Source organism: Apteryx mantelli, chromosome Z (assembly GCF_036417845.1).
Source record: "Apteryx mantelli isolate bAptMan1 chromosome Z, bAptMan1.hap1, whole genome shotgun sequence".
NCBI classification, from domain to species: domain Eukaryota; kingdom Metazoa; phylum Chordata; class Aves; order Apterygiformes; family Apterygidae; genus Apteryx; species Apteryx mantelli.
Window position 1 is genome coordinate 44,352,317 of NC_090020.1, and position 14,016 is coordinate 44,366,332.

At 42.7% G+C, this 14,016-nt stretch overlaps 1 long non-coding RNA gene across 1 annotated transcript; it reads left to right on the forward strand.

Annotated features, from left to right (window-relative positions):
- Positions 1-81: 81 nt before the first annotated feature.
- On the forward strand, positions 82-12,002 carry LOC106487481 (uncharacterized). Its single transcript, XR_010886918.1, has 4 exons — positions 82-420; positions 2,620-2,670; positions 4,754-4,876; positions 11,461-12,002. It is a non-coding gene; the product is annotated as an uncharacterized lncRNA (long non-coding RNA).
- Positions 12,003-14,016: the final 2,014 nt, after the last annotated feature.

Below are 14,016 nucleotides of genomic sequence, written 5' to 3' on the forward strand. Positions count from 1 at the left end.
GCGTAGGGCGGCGCGGGCGAGCGGAGCCGTCCCGGCGCCTGAGGACCCTCCCTCCCGCTCCCGCCCCAGGGTACCGCTGGGCGGAGGCCCCGCCCCCAAGGGGGCTCTGGGAGCGGGGCGAGGCCGAGGCCATGGCTCCCCCCGTTAGAGCGCGCGTCCGTTAGAGCGCGCGTCCGGCTGGCTGCTCCCTCGCGTTCCCCCCCTCAGGTCCCGCAGCCGCAGGCGGGCAGGCGGGCGGGCGGGCGCCGTGCCCTCCGGGCAGAGGGACGGGACGGGACGGGACGGCGGCAGGAGCCGGGCGTGATTCCCGGAGGTGATCCGGGAGCAGGCTGTGGCCCGGGGCAGCTGCGGTAGCTGGGCCGCGGAGTTGCCAGGAAACTTCGGATCCGCTGCAGAGCGCAGCTGCTGGGCGATGTGCAGGTGGGTAGTAAGCTCACCGCAGCCCTCAGCCTCTTCGTTGTGGAGTACTACTCGCTGTACATTTTGTACGAGTTGTTTAGTCACTGAGTCGTTTGGGTACTTCGCCGGTGTTCTGAGTATTCCTTAGGTCAGTAAATAACTCTTTGGGTAGAGTTATCGTCTTTTCTGCCATTTCTTTCGACTTTATGCCGAGGATGTGGAAAAAATAAAGTCTTAGACCTGGCACAGGATCAACAAGTGAAGCTTGCCTCTTTGGAATGAATCATCATTCAGTCTTCGACCACACTTTGAAATTTTGAGCGTACTTTGACCAAGAGCAAACTGATCCTCAGGTGTGAACTTCAGTGGAGAACTGAGTGGATGGCAAACACTCACTGTCTGATGTGGCTGCCTGAAAAATACCTTTTACGAGAGTTCTGCCAAAGTTGTATACAAAGCTCGCTTCAGCATAAATCTGCTCGGAGAAGTGGCATTGGAATTGAAGGTTTGCTTGGTCGTAGGGCTATTTAAATCTTCTCAGTTTTTTAGTCTGGCTTCATTCCTACACATCTTCAACAGAAGCATTTAATGCTATTTAGCTATAGATATTTCTGTGATATTCAGTAGTGTGATGTTTAGGCACATCACATTTATTAATGAATTAAACTTTATAACATCACAAGATAAGGATTCCTTTTCCTTACTGTTGACAGTAATAAATGAGAGATGATACTTGGTTTGAAAGAGTCACATTGGAAATCTATAATTATGAACATAGATGTGTTTCCAATTCCTGTGTCTTAACAGCATCGTCTTGCCTTCCTACAGTATATGAATATGATCCTGCAAAATGATTCTACAGGCCCTATGGTGACCTCAGATTTGCAATCCTGTGTATACAGCAGCTCATAGACATAATTCTTAGCTGTTATATTAAATTAATCTGTAAAGCTAAGAGCATGATGGGGCACAACTGGATCCTGCATAACAGATCTCTTAACACATACCTTGCTCCTTCCTTTGCTGTGTTGACTCTCCAAAGCTATTAAATGTGAAAAAGCAGGAAAATATTATTTTAGTAACTCAAATAAAAAGACATGATTCGAAACACACACAGCGAATATACACACTGAATAAGAAGGAACCATTTTTATGTAGTCCCTCTTGAAAATAAAGCTGCATTTTAAGGAATGTGGCCTGAATTCACAGCTAATGTAATTCCATTGGTAGCATTATACCAGGGGTTAATTTGTCTCCAGGAATTTAAGACAGGAACTCATAAAATATTAGTGAAATAAGGGGAAGCTTGACTCACTAAACTAATAATGTTTAAATTTCACACATTGTAAAGATGCATGGAGTGCTGGCACATTAAGCATGATTTAAACTATCAGTTTGCTATCGATTTTTCACTATAAATATGCCTAAAAAACCCTCAAACAGCCAGTAAGTCATGCTCCCCAAACTGATGATATAAATTGGAGGAGTCAGCATTTATGTAACAAAATCTCCTGAACACAGAGTGGTTCCATGCTACAGTGAAGCAGAAGGAGGGTTTTCTCAACGAGTAGTTATCCCTATATTGCATGCTACAACAAGTGCCTAGTCCTGCTAACTGGTTGATTACAATCTGTACGGAGTGCACAAAAAAGAGTGAAAACAGAAGTTTGCTGTAATGTAAGCCTGTGTGTTAGGGGGCGGTTGTGCAAACTGGCCTCCTGATTTTGAACACCTGTGAATATACTTCCAAAAAGTCACTAAGGGTGATTCTGGACCACCTCTGTGGCTGCCCTCCAGCCCAGACCTGCCTACATGCAGGCAGCCGGCCTGGGAAGGACAAGCAGCAAGCAGCACACTCTGCAGCACGTGGGATCCAAATGTGCCATATTATCGTGCCATAGAACATGCCCCCACAACCTGTCTGCCAGGCCAGAAGAGAGAAGCAGAAGACTGTGCATCATGCTTGCTGGTCTTTGAGAGGTGCTTTGTCACAGCCGCCTAAGTTTTCTGCTCTGTGAGGAGCGGCACAATCTTCCCTTTAGTAATGGACACATGGATCTGTGTGGTTAGGCTAACCAAAATATGGGACTTAACAGTCCTGTTTCTTTGTTGAAGTTAGAGATTGACTTGTTTTGTTTGTTATGATTAACCCTAGTAAAGCATTATGAGGTTTCAAAGTTTGTTTCAAATTTAAGTCTGTTATATGTGTTTTCCATTCAGGAGACAGTATGAAGAGAGGAGCAGATTAAACAACTCGTGAAAAATGAAACGGTAAGCAGCAAAACAAATAAGCAGACCATGACTAACAAGTCAAAGGTTTTACTGAGAAAAATTCTAATGAATATATATGTCTGGTACATGTTGTTTGTGTATGTGTAAATTGTGTATATATGTATACTACATGTCTAATCCCACCCAGCACGACCATGCCAGCACAAGGGCCCAGTTCTCTGCAGATGCTGCCATTGTTTTCACCACCACAGTTTATTATCTTTCTGTAGTCAAGAAAAGGTTGTAAGTGCAGTTCTGACAGCATATACTCTTTTCCCTATAGGAATGCTCTGTCATTTTAACATACTGGTTTCTCAGAATTACTTGCTGAGTAATGTGGTCTAACACTTAGGTCCAGCTTCTCATTAGTTGTCTTCTCTCAGGCATTTGCTAGAGAAAGGTCTATGTCTCTGAACAAAGGAAATGCTATACTGCATTTACTCATAACTTCATGCAGTTTGGTATTCTGTTTCCAGCTGAGGTCAGTATTAGATGTGGATTTGTAACAGGAAGATATAACAGACCATTCTGAACAATATATATACAAAACAGCTTTTGTCTTCGTTTCTAAGTTCTTAAACATTGTGGTTTATATATAGTCCTTAAATATTTTATACTAATAAAATTTACTAACTGCAGGTTTTCTTATTATAATTAATAAACCATAAGACTTTTTAAAACCTTATTTCATGGTTGGCCTCAGAAATACCTTCTGGCTGAGGAGTTCCACAGAGCAAATATTACTGGAATAAGAATTATTTCCTTCTATCACCATAGGTCCGAATGCCCGTATATATATTTATGAAGATTGGTAAGAGGCAGCAGAGTTTTATGCTAAACATATCTGCATGTTCAAATACAATTAAGTGTTCTTATTTTGCCCTCCTCAGAGGCACTTTTATTATGTAACAGTTTTTGCTGGTTTGTTTTTACTTTGCATAATATTCTCCTTCTCCTGAATACTGTAAAACTCCACAAAAGATGCCACTATAGCAAGAAAAAGAACTTTAAAGGGAATCTGTGAAACAAATTTAGCCATTATGTACTAATTGTGAATGTGTATTGTGTCAGAGTTGACTCCAGAATAGTTAATCTTTGTCATTTTTTAATGGTTTTAGTGGTTAGATCTGTAAAACTTGTTTTTTCCTTTGAAATATCATGCAAAGACCACTGATGATCTAATATTAATCTGCAAGATCAGGTTAGGCAAAGAGGAAAAGATTTCAGTTCTTCCATTATAAAAATGGTATTTTTATTTCAGGCATCATAGTAAATTTGTAACCAAATAGTTATTGGTTTATTAAAGTCCCATTAAAATGAGTTATGTATTTGTACATATTTAGGAGGGTATGGCTAATCTGAAATTATAATGAGAGATGTTCGTTTAAGAACTGGCATCTGGTGAAAATAGGCCTCTGGTGCTTTACTGCACAAAATTGTATGCACTGATAGTTCCCTAGGATTTTGCTGCTGCTGTGGGATATATATGGACGATTACCTCCTCCCCATTTATGTTATCACTTGTACCATGTATTGACACATTTGCCATAATTTTTCCTTCATTTGTCTCTTCATCTGCCCTTACTCACTTTAATTTCTATTTATTTTTAATTTATTATTTATTTTTTAGACATAAGGCAACAAGTGCATTGGTCAGTTTAATCAATAGTATATCAGTGTGTATGTAGATATATAAATGTATTTACATGTATGTTTTTGTCTGTCTGATCTCATTCCCTCCCTGAAATAATATTTGAACATCTTGACCAATTTAAACCAAATTTAAAGGGGGTGGGGTAGCAGGGTAGAAGTCTTAGATATTGAATACCTCAAAGTTTAATGAAAATAGGCAGCAGAGCAGAGGATAGAAATCCTGTTCATATTCAGCTGAATAGAAAGGTTGCAGCAATAGCTCAGTCCTTATGAGGTCATGTAGACATTTAAAAATACATGAAGTCAGGGAGAAATTTTAATCAAAGTTCATATCTTAGTAGACACCAGAGCATCCAACTAATCACACAGCTCTGTAGGGACAGCATGACTCATGGAACTGATTTTTTTATTCTTTCCTACTCTTTTACAGGTTCTCTCTGCCCTCATTCACTGCCAAAACCTGTTCTCACAAAGGGTTTCAGGACAAGGGATGTAGGAGGCTTCAGAGGCAGGGCAGTATCACCTGGTGACATCGAAATTTGCCGGCCATGAGGTAAAGAATAGGTGACAAGCTATAGTTTAAGCCTGCAGTCTTCATCCTTGAAAATTGCTCACTTGGCTACTTATATTAGAGTCCATTATGGGAAATGGAATGCCACTGAGTGATTCAACTCACCTTCTATAGGCACAGAAGGTATATGTGGGTGTCAAAATCATACTGTTGTTCTGAGCCAAGACCTGGGAACTGCAGGAGTTCTAGGGACCCTCCTTAGACACTCCCAACTCATCTCTGATTTCTGAATCATTTGGCTTTCACTTAAGTTCCATTTCACTTAGGTTCTAAGATAGGAATTCATTTTGATTTTTCTGAAAATACTCAGAAACAACAGCCTGAATCTAGAAGGTAAAGTCAGATTTTTTCTCTTCAGTGGAGGGAACTGCCAAGAGCTGGACTTAGCATCAACCTTAGCTGGTACATCTGTACAATACAGGGAAGCCTAATGCAAAGGTATTATCTCAGCATAGAAAGCAGTACAGTTGCACTAGCATGATGCCATGCCTGAACCAACTGAGGTCAAACTTAGTTTCAGTGTTATAGTGACAAACCTGATTCCAGAGCTAATATTCAGTTTCATTAAGTCAGTCTTTTACATTCTGAGGATGTATAAGCTAAAGAAAAGCTCACAAAAAAGGACAGGAAACTTTCAGAGTTTCTCTGTATATCATATTTTGTAATTTTTTAGTCTGCAGCAGGATTTTCTCTCCAGTGAATATACTGAACTGTTTGTCACTGTCTCCTGTGTCAATTTATGAAGGAGATTCTCTACCCTATTCTCTACCCTACTGTGGAGAGGGAAATTGCCTAGGTTTTGTTTGTTGTATTTTTTTTTTGTTGCTTGGGAAAAAAAGTTGCAAGACTGCATCACGTAGCAGAACTGCCTATGTCTTTCTTCTATAACAAGGTATTTGTTACACGGATTCACCATTTAAAATCTAATCATGGGTGTACATTTCTTAGATCTTAATGAGCTTTTCTTGCTCATAAATTAAGTATTCATTTGGTGCTTCTTTTTTTTTATGGTTTTCATTTCATATAATTTCCATTGTCAAATAATGTACATTTTGTCACAAAAGAGAACTCATATAACTGTTTCCTCACTGATGGGTTGCTGGTCTTCCATCCAAGATTAGTGCTTAGAAAGCAAGTTGTATATCCAGTGAGAAGTCATCATCTTTGGTTATAAATAGTCTCTGTTCCGTAATAATGATAGTTTTGTCTTTGATTTGGCTATGCATATCCTGTATCACTCTTTAACTATGTCTAACTTTTGCATAGTAAAATTATATCTACTATACTTAAGATTTAGCTTTAAAGTATAAAGGATTAAGCTTTAAATATAAAGGATATTTTCTACATGAGGCTTAGTTAGAGCAGAATCTGTTTCACTGTAGCTGATCCAAAATACTTCTCTGTTTAGATCTTCCAATGTGAAATAGAGTGACTTTATTGGGGATTTTTATTTTACAATTGAATTACCCCATAAAACCTGTAACACAAAATCACTTTCAATTCTGCATAAATTCTGCATGCTCAGTAATTTAAAGGCAGAAATCTACTACAGCTGCAGCAAAATGTGGACAATATTACACATCAGAATCCTTTTATTCTTTGTCATTTTCTATTTTAGTATCCCATGGAACTTGCAAATTCCATAAATACCGATGTTGAAGGTTATACTGATGTCTGATTTATTCAGTGGTTGTAGGATTACCCCTCTCAGGCCCCCACTTTGAGCAGTTCAGAACTTAGAGTGTTGAAGCTTCAGGGGAAAATAACAATCTCTTGTGGAGCCCAAGGCATCCAGTGAGTTCAGCAGTATATCCAAGGTGAGGGCTGGGAAGAGCATGGTTCCAAACAAGGTCAAATATGCCCCAGTTCTTCCAATAACTGTCTCCACTGCTACTCCCTCCTAAAATATGAAGCTGTAGTTCCTGGGTGAGCAAATGACAGAGGGCAGCAGTGAGAGTGGAAGGATCCTGTTTAGGAGTGTAAAGTGATGGAGAACATGGAGGATGGATAGAGCTGCCTGATCACTAGCAGGTTTATTATGTCTGAAATATTATAAAGGCAGTACAAAAATTGCAGGAATCACATATCTTATCAGGTCAAGAGGTGAACTGAAGGCAGAAAGATTTCATACCTGTCATTCATGTGCTTGTGTCTGTTGAAATTGGAATTCAGTGGAATTGATATGTTCCCTAGAGAAATTTAATTAGGCTGAATCAGCATTTCCTGACAGAACACTATTTCACTGAAATATTTTGACCAACATTATACTTGAGTTGCAAAAATTTTCTGGAGCACAGAACTTGTTTAACTATTGCAGCCATCAGCATTCTGCAGAAATAAAAAGTTATCAAGGTTACCTCATAGCCACAGTCTACTAGAAGACCATTTATCTTCAAAACTGTCCCTACTTTTTTCAACCAAAGTAGCATTCGGTTAACAGAGATATAGATTCAAAGAAAAAAACTTTGATAAAAAGCAATGAAACTGTTCAATATCTTTGTCTAAATATATATCAAAGAAATTCAGGAAATAAATGTTCTGTCATGTACACACATCCAAATTGTGGACTTGTATGCAAGATTCAGGACTGTGCCAGGTTGTATTTAGTAGGAGAGTGTTTTAGGACATTGCTTGGAAAAAGACAAACCTTTCCCCATTCACATTCATTATCATCAAGCAAAAGTACATCCTTTAAAACAGAACAGTTTTACAAGGTGGCTGAGCATTATAAAGGTGAAGAATGAATAGAAGGGTTGTCAGAAGAGTGGCATAGAGACCCCTAATATCATATCTAAATGAAAGTATTTTTATTTTTAAACAAAATATATCATTTTAGCCAATCATGTTTTGGAGCAGAAGATAAAAATCACAAAGTTTCGTCTAATCAAAAAAAATTGTTTTCCTTTGAAAATACTGCTTTGATGAAGAATTTTCAACTGGCTCTGCTTGATAGCAATTCCACAGTAAAGGCTGCATGAGATTTGCATTTCTAGCAGGAGTGAATTACTATGCCTGTGATGTGAGATGGATCTAAATGAAGTAATGTGAAAAGGATAATATAATGACTCTAGACATCAGGATTTTGGTGAGGATTTACATAGCAATTTCCTAGCTAAACCATGGCTCTGGTGGTGGCAAAGGCACTTTGCTGTATATGGGAATGTTTTAAATATTATTTATTTAAACTCACATTATATGTCTGCTACTTTTAATTTTGTTACAGTGAAGACCGATAAACAAAGATGGTCTTATTGAAGGCTACTGAAATCAAGGATAATCTTTCCTTTGATATCAGCAGCCACTGGTTTCAGTCCTTGCCTATGTTATAAACTTCAGTCTGAATACCTAGGCAGTTACAGAAATTTAAACAGCTAAAACCCCTGAAATGCATTACAGTAACATCAGAGTATGCATGTTTTAAGTTATTTGTTAGAAAATAAATAATATGTATTAATGCACACTTCCTTTATTGAAATTTGTTTACATGTAAAAATATTTACATAGATGTTACGCAGATCATTGCTAGGCGCAGATTTAGCTAAGGCCTATAGATGCTGGCATATCCTCCACCTCTTATTAGTGTGGTATACATGTGCCAGGTCATATGATGTGAAAGTGACTGGTGACTGCGCATATCCACTATACATATTGCAACTGGACCAAAATCCCTGCAAACCAGATTAACAGCCTCCATACCTCATTTTATTGCCTCTTCCTGGTGAGATTATGGCAGGGCCCCGAGGGCACCGCAAGCCTTCCCCCTCCCAGCCCAGGGCTGTCAGTCCCTGCCCCACAATGGCACCCTGCCCAGCCAGGGGCCCCCCCAACCCCCACCCCGGCCCCAATCCACAGGTGCCTGCCCAGCCTGGCCTCAGTCCTGCTCTGTCCCCGCTCCATCTCTATGGCGGTGCCCAACGCTCGGGCTGGGGCTGCCCCTGGTGCCCTGCTCCCTCGTGGGCGGTGGGACAGGCCCAGGCTGCCAGGCCCTGCCCTGCCATTGCTGGGAGCTGCTGGCCACATGGGGCCCTGACAGATTAAGTCATTCTCCATAGGAGTCCTGGATGTATCTCACCTTGTGTGCACAGACATGGTGGGCTCCAAAGGCACTTAATGCTCAAGTCTGGGAAAAGTAGCTCAAGATATAAAAGAAGGGAAGAGAAGCAGCTCAGATAGGTAGTTTTCACATCACTATTTTCTGTCTCTGGCTGCGCATTCTCCTTTTTCTGCATGGTAAGCAACCATGAGAAATTTAATGTTTCTTGAGTAGTATTAACATGGTTTCTGTCTCATTATATATATGTGTGTTCCTGTAAGTAAACAGGTAAATACAGAATTGCTGGCCAACAGCAGAGTGGACAGAGCCATGACCCCAAAGGAGGCAAAACTTCCACAAGTTGTAACTAAAACAGTGCTTGAGACGTCAAATGGTTGTCATTTATTAATTGCTTTAAAACTGTTTTCTGTAATATTTGTAATGTGTTCTTAAAGCATGGCATTTGCTGCTCTCTTGGCATTCAAAATCTTTTCTGCATTTGGCAGAAGTAGCAGTACATTAAACACAAAGACTTCAGGGATTTTGAAGATTTTGAGTGATCTGGACTAAGTGTGCTAAACTTGACGTTACCTACCGAGCGCTTTTCCTATATTCTCATTTCTCTGTCCTCATTCTATCCTTGCCTGAATAACTAGGTAATTGATTAACTCTTAAAATGTGCTATGTCTTTTAAAATTTGCTCATAAATGCGGCCTGAGGTGCTGGCATGCACAGGAAAAAAAATGGGTATCATAAAGCTACCTGTCCCTCTTGCCTCATTTCCATTTATTGACAGAAGCTAGGGCAGAACACTGGTGTCCCATCACTAAAGTGTAGTCTAGGGCTTAATTACTAAGTACAGCTAAAAAAAGTGGGTAGAAAGTTTGCTTAAGTTAGCTAGTAGCCTGCCAGTTTGCACTTTCTGTATAGTGGTGTCAGTCAGTTTACAGGGAAATATCGGTTACCTAAGAACCTCATGGAGAAACATGGAACTTGAGAAGGTAAGTGTGTCTGGCACAAATGAAAAAGGGTTTGGTGCAGAAATTATGAAAAGGTAAGGGCTGTTATTCTGGGGAATCACACTCCTGATGCTTTAAGAAAGTACTCCACTGCACACCCTGGCTATCTTGCTTAAAGGAGTATTACTAAATTAGAACTCTCACTTACTGCTTGAAATCTTAAGTTACTGGTTGTTTTGTTTGCTGGTTTGTGGGGAGGTTAATCTTAGAGTGCTGTGGCTGAAACGTGTGTAGCAGGAAACTTTTTTAGTCGGCTGACTTGGGTCATTTGGCAGCTTTCTATGTACAGAAAACAGTTTACCTGTTTTCTTATGTAAAACCAGCTGTAGCTAAATTTTGATATGTGTACAACAGTTTTCTTCTCCTATTGTTGGATACCTAACTTTAGATATTCTAGACCTGACTTTTAGAGATCACAAGGACTTAAATTTCCTGTTGATTTGGTGGAAGTCTTAGGAGTCCTGCATCTCAGGAAATCAAGTAGCTCATGCCTATCTTTGAGAACTCAGATTTTGTCTACATAAATATTGGAGAATAAATGCAACTAATATTGGTGTAGCATTGCTCTTCCTGCTTGTAATGGTTGTCAGGTATATTTTTGCATTTGAGTTTAGAAATCAGGATATTATGGACAGTTGACTGTAGAATAACCTAATGTTGAAAAAATTATGGGTTCATTTAACTTAAATGAAAAGATAAACAAAAATTGATTGACATTTAAGACCCTCAGTTTCAAAAAGAAAACCCACAAACTCTTTCCTTTTGAGAAATATCAAGCTTGTTTTCTGAGAGGGGATAGACTGAGGAGGATGGGCAGTGGTATGGACGTCTTACTGCTTGCCCTCCTTCCCTGTTCTCTTTCCACGTCTTCCTGGACACCACTCACGCTTCCCACCAGGGACAGTGAGAATCCACTTCAGGAAGGATAGTACCTTCTGCTGCAGAGCTTGTTCTCTGCTTTAAATAAGTTTTTTGCCATCTGAAATTCATATTTTTGGCTGCAGCAGTCGACTACCACATGAGTCATAGCAGGCAATGAGAAGTCTGGGGAACTACTGCTTAGACTGCTGCTTCCCAACTGATGTGATACGTCTTCTTTTTAAAGTTTGGATTTGGATCAAGATACCAGCCAGTAAGCTCAGATGGTTTTATTCTCTTTTGTTCCATATCACAGCTAGGATATCAGCTGTTCATATTGGCTAGATGAAAGTGTCTCCAGTGAGTTTTGTATAAGGAAAAGTTAGAAACTATTGTAGTAGGTTTAAAGAAGAGTCTTGGGGTTTACCTTGAAGATACAAAAACTAACTGCAACTTTCATCCCCCCCCCTGCCCCTCAAGGGGAAAAGCTGTTAGAAAAGACTCAACAGATATATATATTCGCTTATATTTGCTCTGGTCATTGCTGATGTCTTTCTGAAGTTGATTATTTACCCATTTCCTTTTAGGAAAATTTTCCTTTTAGTCCTTTTAGGACTGCTGTATGGTTAATAAGAAAATGTGTGCTATATTTGCAGAATGTACGCAAGAATTCTTGTGTGTGGTGTTGAACAGCTACAATCTCTGGGATGTGGCTGAAGAGCAGTGGTCTTGTGACTGTCCAGCTGATCCAGCAACATTCTGTTTTCAACAGAAGAGAAACAGCTGCAGTGAGCAACTGGACTCTCGCACTAAAAACATCCTTCACAGGATGGAGAAAGAGCAACTGTTGGTAAGACTAAGAAAGAGGTTAGATGTAAAAAATGGAACATGATGTAAATCTTCAAAGACTACAGACTGTATATATTCTGAAAGAAGAAGGATACTTGTAGGCATTCCCTGCTTCAGTTTTCTTGATGGAGTATGCAAACGTGTTGAACAGGAGCATGGTGCCATATCCCCATGCTTTAGCCATCCACCAAGCATTGCTCTGGATATTGGAAACTGGAAGACTGCAGAGACTGAGAATACATGTGTGAGTGTATATTTGTACTTGCAAGCAGTTTTATCCTATAAAAGCATAGAGGCTCTTTGCCTTGCAATGACTTAATCAAGATGCAATAAATATTAACAATAAGAACTATTGGCATCAGTTATTCTACTTGAAAGGAACTGTGTGCTAAGGGGAGTTTGATTACCTTGTTGATATTACAAATTCATGAGCCATTGTCAACAGCCAGGAAGATCAAGCTGTCATGTAGGAAGAACTGACTGTCTTCAAAGACTGCATAGGAGCAGGATAGTATTTGATAGTATGAACAGAAATGGTATGTCCTTAATAAGAAGAATTTCTTCCATATGCAGGAAATACGATAGGAGAAGACTTAGCTGACCTGATTAATCACAGGATGGCAGAATGACAAATGTAATGCTACTGTGAAACAGGCAAATACTGTTCTAGGCTGTTTCAAAATAGGTATTTCCAGTAGGTGTTGATAAGGGTGTCAAGGATACTAAAGGAAATGAAGAGGCTGTCCTGTATGGATGAGATGAAAAGGCTTGTTTAATCTGGAAACATGAAGACTGTAAAGGAAATTAGTTTTCTCGAAATGCAAAGGAGACAAAAAAATCGGGATGGCGGGGGAAGTCATAAATAAGTTTGGAAATTAAATGTTTTTTAAGCACCAGAGCAGGCACCATCATGCCTGATGATGAACTGTTGGAAGAGAAAAAAATTACCACCCTTTGAGGTAAAATTTGATCAATGTAGAGGAAATAATTTGTATCAATACCAACAGAGGCTGGTATTGTGTGCCCCAGGACACTCACCTGTTCTATCCACCATCAGAAAAGCTGAAGCTTGCACATAGTGCTACTGAAAAAGTTAATTTTTGTTGTGGTTTGTCTAAGCTCAGCTTTTACAGGCGAGCCAAAGTCAAAGAAGGCTGCAGCTCTCCTGAAGCAGGGAGCAGGGCCTGTGGGAATGCCAGGGCCTGCCAAGTGACATGGAAGGAAAACAAGGCCCCCAGACCCCCAGCTGCAGTGAGATTTGCCCAGCACTCGCTTGCTGGTCCCTCGTGGGCTGGCCTCTGAGATTACGAGTGCACCTAGCCCTGCTTTGGCTAGGCCACTCGCTCTCTCACGTGCCACAGTGGCTTTTGACACTGAGAGAGGCCGGAGGAAAGGTGGAGGAAGGATGGCCGTGCTCTCCCTTGGAGCGTGCACAGGAGGCGAGCGGCGAGGGCGAGCCGCCTCCCCCCGAGGCCCGGCCGGCTGTGCCGCTCCCGGAGGGTCCCGGCCGAGGCGGGAGCCGGGAGTCGGGCCGCGGCGCGCCCGGCCAGGCCGCTCGGCCTCGGCGCCCCGCAGCCCGCCCCCCGCGGGCGCGCCGGGGCTGCGCGGGGCGGTGACGCGCGCGCCGCGGAAGGTGCAGGGGGGCGGCGGCCGGCGCGCGCCGCGGGGCCGCGCGCCGGGGCTCCCCACCCCCGCGCCCGCATTGTGCTGCCGCTCGCACTTTGCAGGCGCGGAGGGACTGGGAATCCCGGGAGCCTCAGGCAGCCTCGCTGCTGCTGCTGCCGCCGCCTCCTCCTTCTCCGGAGCTGGGCGCATGATGGCGGCAGCCGCGGTAGTGGAGGTGAGCGCGAGCAGCGCCGGGAGTAGCAGCAGCGATACCTCCAGCACCGGCGAGGAGGAGAGGATGAGGCGCCTCTTCCAGACCTGCGACGGCGATGGGGACGGCTACATCAGCAGGTAGCGGGAGCGGGGAGGCGGTTCCCTCCTCCCCCCGAAGTGGCGTCTCAACTTCTCGGCAAGTTTGCCGCGGAGAGTTTCAGCAGTTTGCAAAGCGCAGCACCGCGCTGGGGGCGGGGGGGAGGGGGTCGGCGGCGCCTCCCTGTCCGCCGGCGCCAGGCCGGACCGTCCGCCCCCCCGAGCCGCGTGCGGGGCGCTGGGCTGCAGCCGGGGCGGCGGCGGGGAGCCCCAGGGCAGCGCCCGCCCTGCCCCGCTGGGGCCGTGAGGGACCGGCACTGCCCGAGCTGGCGTCCGACCCTGTGGCTGCAGAGTGTCCCCTGCAGCACTGCGCTGCCAGCGCGAGGCTGTAACGGCCGTTATCTCCTCGGGAGCGCGCGCAAGCCGGGGCGGCCGTGAGGAGGTGCCCT